Below are 16,828 nucleotides of genomic sequence, written 5' to 3'. Positions count from 1 at the left end.
GGCTGCTGCACAAATGGAGGCATACCCACTTGCAAGAGGACCTGCAACTCTACCTCTTTTCCCTAAACTCTATCAAGTCATCTGTTGATATAGAGAAACGGAAATTCTACTTTAACCTCATTAACTCCCACTCAAACCATCTTTGCTGGCTACAGGGCACACTAAACACACTCCTCACTCCTCCTATACATATGATTAGCAACTCCACTCTCACAGCTAATGATCTAGCTGAAAACTTTGCTGCAGAAAAATCAACAATTAGAGACTCTCTTCTGACTTTCCTCACTATACCTCCTCCAACATTCTACACTCAGCCTACTCTACCATCATCCTCTACCTCTATCTCCCACTTTAGTCACACGAATACTGAAAAAATCATATGTCTACTTATGAAGGCTAACCCCTCTTAGGTCCCATCAGATCCTCTTGATCCTAAGCTAGTCAAGTTTAATGGCCTTGCACCTTGCTGAACTCTTTGACCTGTCCTTTGACTATGCATGCTTTCCTTTTATTTTCAAAATGGCCATGGTCATCCCTCTCCTAAAAAATCAAGGGGCTGACCCAATCCTACTGCCTAACTTGTGCCCTAGTCTCTCCTCTTGCACTACTCTAAAGTTTTAGAAAGGGTTGTCTTACACATTTCTTAGTCATGCACAACCTTAGAGACCCCATACAAGTAAGTTTCTGCGCCCTTGCACTCTCTGTAAACTGCTCTCATGAAGGGAGGATAGCTCAGGGGCAACACGTTTGTCATGGAAACAAGACAACACATAACACAGGTTTGAATCCTGGGCTTGCGCTTAGAAACTGGTCCTTGTTATTAAGCATGTTATAAAAGAACAATGATAATTATAATTATAATGAATGTCTCCAACTTTGCTTCTGCTAAGCACTCAACCCATCCAAGACCGAATTCCTACACCTCACCAACAACACCGAACATCCAGTTATACAGACCTGGCTATCAACCATGAACTCTGAGGGCTTCACGCCTGAGCTCACTTCCTGCGCCAAGTCCCTTGGGTTCCACATGGACAAACACCTCTCCTTCAAGACTCTCATAGCTAAGAAAACTCAGATAGCTTGGTATCAGCTCACCCTCCTGTGGAGAGTCAAGCTCTTCCTCCCTCCGGACAGCTTTAGATCTACTGTTCAAGCACTGGTCCTATCCCACCTGGATGGGGCAATGCACTCCTGGAAGGCCTCCTGTCATCCTCCCTTGTGCCCATGAGAAGTGTCCTACAAGCGGCCACATCCCTCATCAAGGGTCTACGCAGATGTGACCACATCACCCCGGCCCTCATCAACCTTCACTGGCTCCCACTGCAGGGACACATCACCTTCAATCTATAAGGCAGTCGCCCTCAAGTCACCCAGCTACCTTGCAGAGAAAATCAGCATCTCTGGCAGACAGCGCTGCAAAAAGGAAAGGACCAGAAAACAAGCCTTCTCTGCCTACCTCCCAAGACTATGGAACCTCTTCCTCGTTAGCATCAGACTCGCCACATGCTCTTTGAATTCAGAAAAGAACTCAAGACCTACCTACCTCTTTTCTCTGCCTCAACACCTAGGTCATCACATTGCCTCTTGCACCACCTGGCTCGCTAGATGCTGCCTGCCCTTCTACTCCCCACCACAAGTACAGCTGTACCCCTCCTCTGTGCCCCTCTGTATCCCACCCCAGCTGTATATATCTTCTGTTGTTACCTCTGAAAAGCACTCTGTTATGCCTCTGTACTGTTATATACCTCTGTAAAGTGCTCCGTTGCTTCTCAAAGCTAGGTCCACGCTCAATAAATACGATAATAATGAGAATAATAATAATAATAATAATAATAATAATAATAATAATAATAATAATAATAATGATAAAAGCACACCAACCTATCTTCTATCCTAATTCCCCTTGACCTGTCAACTGCCTTTCACACTGTTGATAACTCTGATCTCCTGAATGTTCTCTTTCTTCTTGGGATTCATGGTCAAGCCCTTGCCAGTATTGAATCCTCCCTGGCACCTTCCCAATTCTTGGTCACTTACAGCAACAATACCTCTCAAATAACTCCTCCAACTGTTGGTTTTCCACAAGTTTCTGTCCTCTCCTCTTTACAATCCACAGCTCTGATCTTGGGCACTCATTTCATCCTTTTGGTTCTCTTACCAACTCTTCACAGTTCCATGTAATTACACTGACACCCGTTTTTACGATGGGTGTTTTGTCGTGGGAGTTTTTTACAAAAATAACAAATCAACATTTATTTTAATTTAAATTTCGCTGAGTTTTTTTGTAAAAACTCCTGCGGCAAAACACCATTTGTAAAAATGGGTGTCAGCGAAAGGACGCCATACCCTCTTCACAGTCGACACCCAAATCATCATCTCTTTTCCTGAATTCTCCTCATAGCTCTCCATCATAATGTCCAACTATCTCTATGTAATTACATTTTGGATGGCTTTGCACTCTCCGATGTTAAACTCTACCAAAACATAGGTGCTCTTCTTCCCTGCCAAATACTCTCAGTCATCTATTCCCCTGCTTATCCAGTTCCCACTTGATAATCTCCCCTATTCTTCTTCGTCTAGAAACCTCAGTGCCATCTATGACCCTTCTAACACCTTCTCTACTTTCATCTCCAAAACTACACCGGCTCATTTCAACCTCCTAAATATTAGGAAAATCAGGCACCTCCTTCCTTTCAACACTGCCAAGCATCTCTTAACCACTCTTGCCTTATCTAAACTGAAGTACTGTGCCAGCATCCTCTTTGGTCTCTCAACTATGCTTTCTGTCCTCTCGACAAGATCATTAATTTTGCTACCAGGATTCCCTTTGAGCTTCCTCACTTCTCCAGCATTGGATCTTTCATAGATTCAGATACTTGATGATTCCCAGTCATCAGACTGGGAATCCTCGGTTATCAAAATAATAATTTTTAAATTGTTTTTTCAATATACACACACTGATACATAGCAATGCATGTACATAGCACATCATGGCCTATGAGCCATTCTATTGTGTAGTCCCTCCACCTCACTTTGGTCCTTTATGGCCCCAACCAATGAGGTGGCAGGGCTTAAGCTCCGCCCCCGCAGCCATCTTCAGATTTTTCACTGCAGTCTGTTACGCTCACCTGGCTCCCACAGAGGCGTCGATCTGGACTCGACTGCTGCGGCCTCCACCAATGTGACGCGTAGGGCCGAGATGACGGACTGGACTGGCCCACCTAGCTTCGTTTGCTTGGCCCGTAGGAATTTTCTTCTGCAAATGGAGAAAGGGAATTAACTACCCGTGGAGTTGAGCGTAAATCCCCCCACCTCGCTTTTCTTCCCACTGATCACCTTGGTTGTCCCCTTTTATAGTCTCACCTGATGATTTGAAAAGATGAGCTCTCCATCCTGCATTGAGCGCAGGGGCGCGTAGATAACCAGTTGCTTCACTGGCTCGAAGGAATTGGTGAGTTCCAGGACAATATTGACTCCGATATTCCCGGCAAGACGCCGTAGGTATGTAGTTCGTAAGAGTTCAAATGCCTGACTTTCACTCTTGCCCAATTCCTTGCAGGTTGCAGCCTGACCCTACTGAAGAGTTCCTCGTGGCAACCAGTAATTTTCTGGTAAGGATTTGTATTATCCAACACAGTTTGAAAAAATGATGTCCATATGTAACCTGTTGCTTTCTCCCTTATTCAGGCGCTGAGAGAAAGTATGAAGTCTCGGGGAATAATGCCTCCGGCGGTAACGTCAGGTAAGTCTTTTGTGGTGAGGAGGGTTCCCCTTGTTAGTCCCTTGTTTCACCTTGCTGTCCTTTTGTTTCCCCTTAGGGGCCAGGGTTCGGCTAGGATGCAGTGGAAGCTGCGCCGACCCGTGAAGATGAATAGTACCCCCATTGGTAAAATCTATGGGGGGTTTTCCTCTGTGTATTCCCTTGGCTCACCTTGCTGTTCTTGTCTTCTCCTTAGGTGCCGGAGTGCGGCGGGAACATGCAGGAGGATGCAGTGAAATGTAAAGATGCGGCGAAGGCCGGTGAGTTCAGTGAGGCGCTGCAGCAGGCGAGGCGACGCGCATAAAATAACTTCTTTCTTCCAGCTCGAAAGCGCGATGGATCGGGAATTCAGGTAAGGATCAAAGGTACAGCTCTTGTTCTAACCTTTTCTCCTTCTTTCTCCCTTTTTCTAGGAGCTCCAAACTCGAGGCGGGCGTGGCAGAAGACTGGATGCAGGCTTGCAGGCACAGTGAGCGTTATGCTGCTGGATGCAGAATAACGCGAAGCGTGTGCTGCTCTTCGGGCGTGGTTTAAATAGCCTCCAAAGTAGTCCCATGTAAGTATTCTTCCTCAGCCCCACCCGAGTAAAAAATAGTCCCTAGGTAAAATAGTCCCTTCCAAGCCTCGTTTGGCTTGGAGCTCTTGCAGCATGATCTGCATCAGGTAAGTTTTCAGCATGGTCTGCATCAGGTAAGTTTTAATCTATGAGCCTGGCGCCTATGGCGCCAGGACTGACTCTCCATATGAGCCTGGCGCTATAGGCGCCAGGACTGCACCCAAATAGCCCCTAGCGGGGGTTGTTGGGCTTACTTGGGGTAACTTGATGCCTGCTTCCGGGGTTGCTGGACTTGGTCTGGGTCCCCGGGGGTAGTTATCATGACAGCACTCCCCCCCCAAGGCACCCCCTAAAGTCGTTCTTCCCTGTGGTTTCGGTTTGTCTGGGAAATTTCGATGGAATTTTTTCACCAATCAGGGTGTATGAACATGGTCACTAGGTTCCCATGACCTTTCCTGTGTTCCGTAACCTTTCCAGTCGATTAAATAAAAGTTTTGATTTTATCAGCTTGGAGTCCAGGATGTTCTTAACTTCAAATTCGGGTTCTCCGTCTACAAGGATGGGGTCTGTTGGCTTGGTTAGTCTTGTCCCTGGTTGTACTGGCTTCAAAAGTGACACATGAAAGACGGGATGAATTCGCATATTAGCAGGTAAGTCCAACTTGACAGCCACCGGGTTGATAATGGCCTTAATAGAGTAAAGTCCCAAATATCTGGGGTTAAAGGTCCGTGTTCACTGTAGAGGTATATGTTTTGTGGCTAACCATACTTGGTCCCCTATTTGGTATTGTGGAGAATCACTTCTATGCCGATCAGCATCTTTCTTGTATTTTTCTTTCGCCTGTTTTAAATGTGTAGTTGCTTCCTTAAAGGCTTCTGTAATCGTAGCGTGCAGATGGTCCACTGTGGGCATTTCTAAGTGTTGGGGTGAGTCAAGGTCTGAGGTTCGGGGATGGTGCCCATATAAGGTATAAAAGGGGCTTTGTCCAGTTCCAGAGTGTACTGAATTATTGCATGCATATTCGGCGATCCAAAGAATGTCTTTCCAATTACTCTCAGTCTGATGTAACATACAACGCAGATATTGTTCGGGAGTCTGGTTGGTCCTCTCCGTTTGACCATCAGTCTGGGGATGGTGACTGGTCGATAACCTCACATCGATTTGCGCCAATTGACAGGATTTTTTCCAAAAATGTGAAATGAATTGACTGCCCCGGTCAGAGACCAATACAGACGGAAATCCGTGTATGCGAACAATGTTTTCGAGGAACTCCTTGGCCAGGATTGAAGCAGAAGGTAATCCCTTTAAAGGAATAAAGTGGGCCATCTTGGAAAAAAGATCCACAATAACTAGAATGGTGTTAAATCCATTGCATGAGGCTAGATCAGTAATAAAGTCTAACAATAAGGTGTGCCATGGTGTAGGCGGAATGTCCAAAGGTTGTAAGAGTCCAGCTGTTTTTTTCTTTTGACTTTTGTTTTGGGCGCAAATGCCACAAGACATCACAAATGATTTAATATCCTTTCGCCAGGTGGGCCACCAGAATTACCTTTTAATTTTAGCTTCAGTTTTTGCAATACCTGGGTGCCCCTCCATTAGGGTATCATGATAACGGGAAATGACTAGCTCTTGTAGTTCCTTGTGTGGCAGAAATAGCCGGTAATAAGGCAGATCATTGGTGACAGAGTAGTCCGGGCCTTTCTTTACCCAGTCCTGCAAGGCTGTAGAATCAAAGAGTTGCTGGATCTTTACCTGAGTGTCCTCTAGAGTCTGTAGAGTAGTCCTGCCAAGAATCCTTTGTTCGGGAATTATAGGTACTGGTTCAGGGTTCACTTCTGCCTCTCCCATCCCTATTCAGGATAAGGCGTCTGCTTTACCATTCTTACAACCTGGTCGATAGGTTATCACAAAATCGAACTCGGCAAAGAACAATGCCCATCGGAGTTGACGTGACGATTGGGCCTTGGCTGTCTTTAAATACTGTAAGTTCCGGTGATCGGTGATCACAGTAATGGTATGCCTGGCACCGAGAAGATATTGCCGCCAAGCCTTGAAGGCGGATTTAATGGCTAATAACTCCTTATCGGTAACCGCATAGTTTAACTCAGGTCCCGAGAACTTTCTGGACCAAAACGCTACTGGGTGAAGCTGGCCAGTTTCAGGGTCGTTTTGAGACAGGACAGCTCCCATGGCTAGACTGGATGCATCAGTTTCCACTATGTATGGAAGTTCAGGGCGCGGGTGCTTTAATACAGGTGCAGACGTGAATTTCGCATTCAGCTCTTGGAAGGCATTTTCAGCTTCTTCAGTCCACAGAAAGCGTTTATTTTTTCGCAAGAGTGCTGTGATGGGATGTACAACATGTGAAAAATCCAGGATGAATCTGCGGTAGAAATTGGCAAAGCCGAGCATACTTTGTACTCCTTTAACTGAACTTGGTGATGGCCACTTAAGGATTGCGTCCACCTTTCGTGAGTCCATTCGGACTCCCTTTGGGGTCAGGATAAACCCAAGGAATTCAACTTCTGTGGCATGAAAAACCCATTTTTCCAGTTTTGCATATAGTTTGTGCTGGCGCAATTTCTCAAGGACTGCTCAGACGTGCTTCACATGGTCATGTTCTGAAGAGGAGTATACTAGAATATCATCGATATATACGACAACAGAAACGTCAATGAAATCACGAAGGACATCGTTCATGAAGTATTGGAAGGCTGCAGGTGCATTGCACAACCCGAAAGGCATCACCTGGTATTCGAATAACCCATACTTAGTGCGGAAAGCAGTCTTCCATTCGTCGCCCTCTTTTACACGTACCAAATGGTATGCCCCCCGGAGATCTAATTTAGTGTATATGCAAGCGTCCTTCACTTGGTCTAGTAGTTCAGGGATCAAAGGCAATGGGTATCGGTTCTTAATAGTGATCTGGTTCAATGCACAGTAGTCTATGCATGTTCTGAGGTCACCTTCCTTTTTGGGCACGAAGAACAAAGCTGAAGATGCAGGGGACTTAGATGGGCGAATAAAGCCATTGGCAAGGTACTGGTCTAAGTATTGTCGTAGGTGAAGGTTCTCAGGTTCTGTAAGGGCATAGATCCTGCTACAAGGGGGTTGTGCACCGGGTATGAGATTGATTTGGCAATCGTACGATCTGTGAGGAGGTAAGGTGTTTGCCTGTTCTTTTTGGAAGACATCCTGGAATTCTTGGTATTCAGGAGGTAGTTGCATGACTGCTGTGGTTACTGTGGCCAGGCCTGCGCTCAGATTTTTCTTTGGGTAACAGGTTTGTGCACGATCCGGGAAGGTTATTCTCTTCTCTCGCCAATCAATACAAGGATTATGTGTTTCCAACCAAGGTATCCCCAGTATTATTTGGAACTGTGGGGCCTTGATTAGATCAAACACAATAGCCTCTCGATGCCCATCCGAACTCAATAATGTCATCTCTGCGGTGGAATGAGTTACAGGCCCAGAGGAAATTTCAGTTCCATCAACTGTGGTGATGACATCTGAGGTGGTTTTTCGGTAGAGAGGCAGATTCATCCTGGAAGCCAATTTGTAGTCCACATAGTTTCCTATGGCCCCGCTATCAATGTATGCCCTTACTGCGTGCATACGCGATAGCTGCCCTGGATCTACGAGGACCATTGGTATGATGAAATGCGAGGTCTGAGTATCCTTATTCAAGCTCGGCAAGCGGACCTCTATGCTTGTCGGGCGTGGTCGTTTCCCGAGTCTGACTCCATATGGCTTTTTTCAGCAGCTCCTACCACCTTCTTGGTTGGTTTTACAGGGCAATCCCGTAGAAAATGCCCAGAAGTTCCACAATATAGACACAATTGCATTTGCCGTCTCCTTTCTCTTTCCTTCTGGGTTAAGGGTCCTTTAACCCCTCCGATTTGCATGGGTTCTGAAGCCTCTGCTCCTTTGGGGTTAGCGTGGGTTTTGACCAACACCCTGTTCTCAAACTTGGCTCTATCAGCCTTTCTATTCTGAAGTCTGTGATCTAACTGGACCACTAAGTCTATATATTCAGCACATTCTTGAGGTGGGTTCACGACTTGAGCCAAGACATCCTTGAGTTCTCCTCGAAGCCCTTGATGAAATAACGTGACTCATTTTACCTCAGGCCATTCAGTTTCCACTATCAACCTATTAAAGGTCGCTATGTAAGATAGAAGGTCCTCGTTACCCTGTCGTAGGGACAAAAGTTCGTTATCCAGGGCCTGTCCTTGGGAGTGCCGGGCAAATAGTCTTTCCATGCTCGTTTGAAAGCCCTGAAAATCCGGAAGAATTGGGTCATCCTGAGTAACTAGTGGAATTGACCAATCAGCTGCACTGCCGCTGAGATATGACAATACAAAGGCTACCTTGGCTTGATCGTTTGGGAAGGCTCCAGGTCTGCATAAAAAGTGCAAGCGGCATTGGTTCATAAACACGGCGAACCTTTTGGGATCTCCAGCAAAGCGTTCGGGTGGAGCTAATGGAATATTTCCAGGTAGGTTTATTTGCACAGGGTTGCTCGATAACACAGGAGCTGGATTTCCCCCGGAACCAGGTAGGGGTGCTTGTCCAGCCTGGCTTTGCAATAGCTGCTTAGCAAGGTCATCAGTTCGCTCCTTTGACAAAATCAGTTCCTCCTAAGGGCATTGGTTTCTTGACGGGCGGAATGCACTTCCCCTAGTAATTGGGCCAATTGGTCAGTCTCTGAGGTATCCATAACGCCCGGGTGGGAATTTTTAGGTAGGCTTCGCGTTCTGTTATGCTTACCTGGCTCCCACAGAGGCATCTATCTGGACTGGACTGCGGCGGCCTCCACCAATGTGACGCGTAGGGCCGGGATGATGGACTGGACTGGCCCACCTAGCTTTGTTTGCTTGGCCCGTAGGAATATTCTTCTGCAAATGGAGAAAGGGAATTAACTACCTGTGGAGTTGAGAGTAAATCCCCCCACCTCGCTGTTCTCCCCACTGATCACCTTGGATGTCCCCTCTTATAGTCTCACCTGATGATTTGAAAAGATGAGCTCTGCATCCTGCATTGAGCGCAGGGGCGCGTAGATAACCAGTTGCTTCACTGGCTCAAAGGAATTGGTGAGTTACAGGACAATATTGACTCAGATATTCCCGGCAAGACGCCGTAAGTATGTAGTTTGTAAGAGTTCAAATGCCTGACTTTCACTCTTTGTAAGGATTTGTATTATCCAACACAGTTCGAAAAAATAATGTCCATATGTAACCTGTTGCTTTCTCCCTTATTCAGGCGCTGAGAGAAAGTATGAAGTCTCGGGGAATAATGCCTCCGGCGGTAAAATCAGGTTAGTCTTTTGTGGTGAGGAGGGTTCCCCTTGTTAGTCCATTGTTTCACCTTGCTGTCCTTTTGTTTACCCTTAGGGGCCGGGGTTCGGCTAGGACGCAGTGGAAGCTGCTGTCATGATGCCTACCCCCAGGCATCCGGACCAAGCCCATCAGCAGGCATCTAGACATTTAATAAAACCTCAGCAGCCCCGGCTAGGGGCTATCTGGGTTCAGTCCTGGCGCCTTAGGTGCCAGGCTCATAGTAGGAATCAGTCCTGGCGCCTAAGGCGCCAGGCTCATAGTCATTACTTACCTCAGGCAGACCATGCTGCAAATGACTCCAATCCAACATGAAGCCTGAAAGGGACTATTTTTCTACAGGGACTATTTTTTACTCGGGTGTGGTTCTAGGGACTTCTTACCTGGGACTACTTTTGAGGCTATTTAAACCACACCCGACCAGCAATAGACGCTTCGCGTTAGTCTGCATCCAGCAGCGTAACACTCACCGTGCCTGCAGCCTGCATCCAGTCTTCTGCCACGTCCGCCTCGAATCCGGAGCTCCTAAAACAAAGAGGAAAGAAAGGGACAAGGTTAGAAAACAAACTTATTTCTATTCCACACATGATTCTGGATCCATCTTGTCTCCGGACCTGTAAAGAACATCATTTCTGCACGCGCCGCACCTCTAGCTGCAGCGCCGCGCCGCGCCATACTCACCAGTCTTCACAGCATCCTTCGGGTCGGCGCTGCCTCCATCATTTCTTCGCCGAACTTCGGCACCTAGGAGACAAAAGAAAACCCCAAGGTGAACTGAGGGAACCAACAAATATAATTCTTATCACCATAGACTTACCGGATTTACCACCGGAGGCATCCTTTTGTGACTCTCCATATTTTCACGTGCTGCATCTGTAAAGAGAGACAAAACAACACGTTTTCCTCGTGCAACATTTACCGGACAGTGCCGGGTAATACAGACTCTTACCTGAGCGCCACCAGCTGCCACAAGAGCATCTTTTCACGAGCCAGCTGCAAGACAAGAAAGGAAGGGGGGAACAAGAGTGAACATCGGACATATTGAACTCTATGAACTTAATACTTACTGGTCCTCACCAGGAACCTCAGAGTCAATACTCTCCAGAACTCTCCCGAGCCTTCAAACCAGTGAAGTAACTGGAATCGACGCGCCCCTGCAAATCCACGCAGGATGGAGAGCTCATCTTTCAAGAATATAAGGTGAGATTGCTGTGAGGACATTTCGGAGGTGATTAGTTGGGGAGGACAGTGGGGGTGCCATCACTTGAATCCACAAGTGGCTAAATCCATCTCTCCACTTGCAGGAGAATATTTCTAGGGGTTAAGCAGACAAGATTAGGAGGGCAGATCCAGTCAGTCATCGCTGCACTACGCATCACGTGGGCGGAGACCGCAGCTGTCCGGGTCCGACTGACGTCCCTGTGGGGGCCAGGTGAGCATAACAGCTGCGCCGACCCGTGAAGATGAATAGTACCCCCGGTGGTAAAATCAGGTAAGTCTATGGGAGTTTTCCTCTGTGTATTCCCTTGGCTCACCTTGCTGTTCTTGTCTTCTCCTTAGGTGCCGGAGTGCGGCGGGAACATGCAGGAGGATGCGGTGAAATGTGAAGATGCGGCGAAGGCCGGTGAGTTCAGTGCGGTGCTCCAGCAGGCGAGGCGACGTGCATAAAATAACTTCTTTCTTCCAGCTCGAAGGCGCGATGGATCGGGAATTCGGGTAAGGATCAAAGGTATTGCTCTTGTTCTAACCTTTTCTCCTTCTTTCTCCCTTTTTCTAGGAGCTCCAAACTCGAGGCGGGCGTGGCAGAAGACTGGATGCAGGCTTGCAGGCACGGTGAGCATTACGCTGCTGGATGCAGAATAACGCGAAGCGTGTGCTGCTCTTCGGGCATGGTTCAAATAGCCCCCAAAGTAGTCCCAGGTAAGTATTCCTCCCCAGCCCCACCTGAGTAAAAAATAGTCCCTAGGTAAAATAGTCCCTTCCAAGCCTCGTTTGGCTTGGAGCGCTTGCAGCATGGCCTGCATCAGGTAAGTTTTCAGCATGGTCTGCATCAGGTAAGTTTTAATCTATGAGCCTGGCGCCTATGGCGCCAGGACTGACTCTCCATATGAGCCTGGCGCCATAGGCGCCAGGACTGCACCCAAATAGCCCCTAGCGGGGGTTGTTGGGCTTGCCTGGGGTAACTTGATGCCTGCTTCCGAGGTAGCTGGACTTGGTCTGGGTCCCCGGGGGTAGGCATCATGACACAGTCTAACAGACATAGGGAATCCTCAAGCTCTCTGAGCTCTTAAATTATTTTTCTACTTTTTGTGTGGAATATATTTTTCAAATATATTCCATTTTCGTCCTCTGCTAAGGGGCTTTTATCTCAGATAATTTTTGTTACAAATAGCCTTTATTTTGACCCAAAAGCGTAGTGTAAACCTTCTCTTAAGAATGGCTGCATCTCAGCCATCATTTTTTCCCTGTTCAGGGACTGCACAAGGTGCAAAAAGAAGTTAGTTTACATGAAGCACCCCCATGAGCATTGCATTTACTGCTTGTATCCGCATAACATTCAGAAATGCGATATTTGCAAGACTTTTTCCAACAAGACCCTTCAAGACAGGCTCAGAAGACTTCTTTTTCACCTGGAAACCAGGGATCAATCTTCGGACGAAGAGTCTGTCAGAACAGCTCCTGTCCACTCCAGCATTCCATCTGAGAGGCACACTTCAAAGAGAAGGTCCTCTTCAGTGGAAAGGAGTTCCTCTCTCATTGTCAAAAGTAAGAGGAAGCTGGAGTTAGTACCCTTTCTACCTCCACTGGACTCCTCGAGCCAGAAGAAGTCACATTCATCAGCAAAATCTACCTCCAAAGGTAAGGAGGAGTTTGCTCAAAACCGGGGGAGGCGGGGCAGTCGTCGACGAAGGAAGCACACCATTCGTCCACGACACACTCATCCACGCAACGCTCATCCACGGAGCACTCGTTTTCGGGGGAGCGACCATCTAAAACACATTAGTCAATGGAGCTACCGACAGCGGGACGCTCGTCGACGAAGGTACCATCGACCACAACACCGCCGGCGGCACCGCAAGTCTCTGCCTCTATGGAAGAATTGGAGCCTAAGGCGCCTTCTGCTCACACCAGGGTGACACCTGTCATTGAGGCCAGTTTCCTTGAGGCTGCTGAAACTGCTGAACCAATGGTACCACAAGTTTCTCCTTTGGGGGACATGGCAGAGCTTCCTGATGTAATTCTCCTGGAGGAATTTTCAGATGCAGAAGTGGTGGAAGAACAACCTTGTCCTTCCCCTAAGCAACACAGTCCCCCTTGGCAGCCGTCTACGGAAGAGGCAGACTACCCTCATGACCCGATACTGATGTTTTCCATACAGAGGATCATGGATGAGTTTTACAGGCGTCAAAGGGAGCAGAGCAGGTCTGCTAATCCCATAAAACCAGAAACCCGTCGGAGAGACACGTCTCCAATTCCAAGCACATCAAGAGGTTCACCTCACAGGAGTAGACCTCAAAAGAGAGCACGATCACCTGAGCCTGCTCGAAGGCGAATGTCTAGGAGCAGGACTCACTGTGCTTCACCAACAAGGGTCCCATCACCTCCGTCATTGCATAGAGCTCGATCTCCGGAAAGGGATCCAACAATGGTGCCGTCCACCGTTTCAGTCTCAGATTGGCAGGAGGATCCTTTTAGAGAATTCTCTGATCCTCTGATCCAGAAGAAGGCGAGATTACACAGGAGCCTGATGCAGCAAGGGAGTGGGATGACTACATCGTCGAGAAGCCCAGGAAGAGAGATTCCCCGACGATGCGTCACCTCCGGCTGTTCTGGTTTCTTTCCACACCATAATAGCAAGGCAGCAGAATTATTCAAAATTCAGGTTATATCAGAGGAAAATAAATCTGTGCTTTATGAGCATAGGGACAAACGCAGGAGAATGGTGACCACCATTCCTCTCCTCAACACCATCTGGGAGTCCGGATCCAAAATCCTATCTACGCCCTTGTCTACTCCGGCTCTAGTTTCCAGACCAGAGAAGAAATATAAAGCACCCGAGTCTGCACCGCTTTGTTTGAGAGGTCATACAAAACCGGACTCGGTTATTCCAGTTGCAGCTAGGAAGAAGCTTGCCAATCCCGCTTCGCCACTGTCGGCACCACCGGACAAGGACGGGCGTAAGCTAGAAGCCATGGGCAGGAAGGTATCAGCTTTGGCGTCGCTTACCATCAGAGCGGGCAATGCACTGGCCATGACTGCGAGGTTTGATCGCCAGCTTTGGCTCTGCATATCCAAATTGGCTAAACGGTTACCACCAGAGCTCCAGGAAGAGGCTAGATCGATAATCGCTGATGGTGAAGCAACCTCAGATCATATGAGCAATGCAGCGGTTGATGTGGCTGAATCAGGCTTCAGACAGATGGCACATGGCAGAATACTCAGAAGACAGGCCTGGATGAAGGCTACTAATTTCAGGCCTGAAGTCCAAGTGCAGAGATTAGAAATGCCCTTTGATGGACAAGACCTCTTTGTAAAGAAAATAGACGACCACCTGAAGGGAATCAAACCAGACACGGACACGGCCCAAGCCATCAGTTCTTTAAAGGACAAGGATAAAGACTGTTGATCTTTTCGCAACTTTAGAGGCTCATCTTCTAAGTACAGAGGGTACGGCCGCTCCTCTTATGGTCAGAAGGCACTAGGAAGCACGTACCAAGAGAGCAAGTATCAATCCTCCAACATCCCATAGAGGCAGGCGTGGCTCCGCCCAAGGGAAGTCACAAACCAAACAAAACTGACTATCCGATTCTTTCCCCTCAACGTCACACTCCGGTGGGGGGAAGGGTAAGCCAGTTCTTCCAAAGCTGGCAGTCAATTACATCAGACAAATGGGTGTTGCAGGTGTTCCGAGAGGGTCACACCTTAGAATGTCTAGACCAACCTCCTTCCCTGCCCCCAACTTCGCGCAGGGTGCACATGTTAAGGCAGGTCATGTCCGAAGTGCAAAAACCACTCCAGAAAGCAGCGGTAGAGCCGGTGCCGTACCCCCAGAGGGGAAAGGGTTTCTATTCCCGCTTCTTCCTCATCAAAAAGATAAAAGGTCAATGGAGACCCATCTTGGACCTGAGGGCGCTCAACTAATATTTCAAATGCATAACATTCAAGATGGTAGCATTACAAGGAGTGCTTCCTTGGTTAAACAAGCACGACTTCTTGGCCACTTTAGACTTGGAGGACGCATACTTCCATATACCGATCCATCCAGCTCACAGGCAGTTCCTCCGGATCACGGTGGGAGAGCTTCATTTTCAGTTCCGAGTGCTCTCATTCGGGCTGAAATCGGCACCAAGAGTTTTCACAAAATGCTCGGCACCAGTAGCTGCAAAGCTCAGAAGGACAGGAACGGAAGTCTTCCCATACCTGGATGACTGGTTGATAAAAGCATGTTCCGCCGCAAGGGGTCGCTCAGCAGTTTTAGGGACTATCAACCTCCTAAAAGAGTTAGGTTTCTCCATAAACAACATGAAGTCCTGCCCCGTTCCCAGCAGGACAGCTCTCTTCCTGGGAGCCAAGTTCCATACCAGCATTCCCAGGGTGAGACTATCTGCAGAAAGGGTAGCAGCGATTCTACGCTCAACCTCGTGCTTCCTGGAGAGAGAGACGACATCTGTACGCTCTTACAAATCCCTTCTGGGCATGTTGTCCTCATGCATATTCCTCATACCAAATTGCAGGCTTCGCAAGAGACCGGTTCAGGAGGACATGGCCCACCAATGAAAACAAGCTCTCGGATGTTGGAAGGACGTCGTCCAGATTCCATCGACGTTACACAAGGCTCTTCGATGGTGGAATGTTCCACGGAATCTTCTACAAGGGATGCCGTTCCAAGCACCGACATCAACGCTTCTGCTGAGAACGGACGCGTCATTATCAGGCTGGGGCGCTCACCTTGCGGACCTCCAAACCAAGGGCACTTGGTCAGCACAAGAGTCCCAACTCCACATCAATGTGTTAGAGCTCAGGGCCATAAGGTAGGCGCTGAAGGCTTTTCTGCCTGTGGTAGCTGGACAGGTACTTACAGTCCAGACAGACAACACAACCTCCATGCACTACACAAACAAGCAAGGAGGCACGAGGTCGGAGATCCTGTCACAAGAAACCCAACAACTATGGGCATGGGCCTTGCACCACGGTGTGCAGATCAAGGCAGAGCATCTTCCGGGAGTGGACAATGTCCTAGCGGACAAACTAAGCAGAGAATACACGTCGTCTCACGAGTGGGAGATGGACGAAAAGGAAACCCAATGGATTTTTGCCTTATGGGGCCATCCGCAGATCAACCTTTTTGCCACCAGGAACAACAAGAAGTTCCGAAGGTTCGACTCGAGGTACCCGAGTACCAATCGCTGGGAGACGCTTTCTCAGTGGCTTGGACGGGAAAGTTTCTCTATGCCTTTCCCCCCATTCCTCTCATTGCGAGGGTACTACGCAGACTGAAGGAACAGAATTATTCAATGATCCTAATTGCGCTGGATTGGGCGCGACAAGTCTGGTAATCGACTCTGAAGCATCTATCCCGTCGGCCCCCGATTCGCCTCAAAGCGCATCAATATCTGTTGCCGCAACAGAACCGCAAGGTCCTCCACCACGACCCGAGGAGCCTAACTCTCAAGGCATGGTTCCTGAGCAGCATAAACTGATGAATCTTAACCTACCATCAGAATGTTGGGATATCATCAGGGACGTGAGAGCCCCGTCGACACGAGTCACCTACACCAGGGAGTGGACTTGATTTTCCAAGTGGTGCGAGAGATCTGCCATCGATCCTCTCACTATTTCGGTTCACCAAGTTCTACCCTACTTATTGTGCCTAGCTAAGACAGGGCTTTCATTGTCCTCCATCAAGGTCCATCTGTCAGCCATAGCGGCGTATACAACAACTCCGGAGATGCAATCCTTGCTCTCTTTGCCGGCCATTTTTTTGTTTGTTTGTTTGTTTTTATTATTTATATTGCGCACCAGACCCAGAGGTATACGGGCACGAAGGCAGAAAGACGGTTGATCAGCTTAAGTTACAAGTTACAGATTAAATATAGGGTACAGCTATGGTTACAATACTGTAGGCATATTTACAAGTATGCAGAATACAGAGTACAGAAGTGACATATAAGT

Source organism: Ambystoma mexicanum, chromosome 5q, assembly GCF_040938575.1.
Source record: "Ambystoma mexicanum isolate Mex_15411 chromosome 5q, UKY_AmexF1_1, whole genome shotgun sequence".
Taxonomy (NCBI): Eukaryota; Metazoa; Chordata; class Amphibia; order Caudata; family Ambystomatidae; genus Ambystoma; species Ambystoma mexicanum.
The sequence above is the reverse complement of the archived record's forward strand: the minus strand, read 5'-3'. Positions refer to the sequence as shown.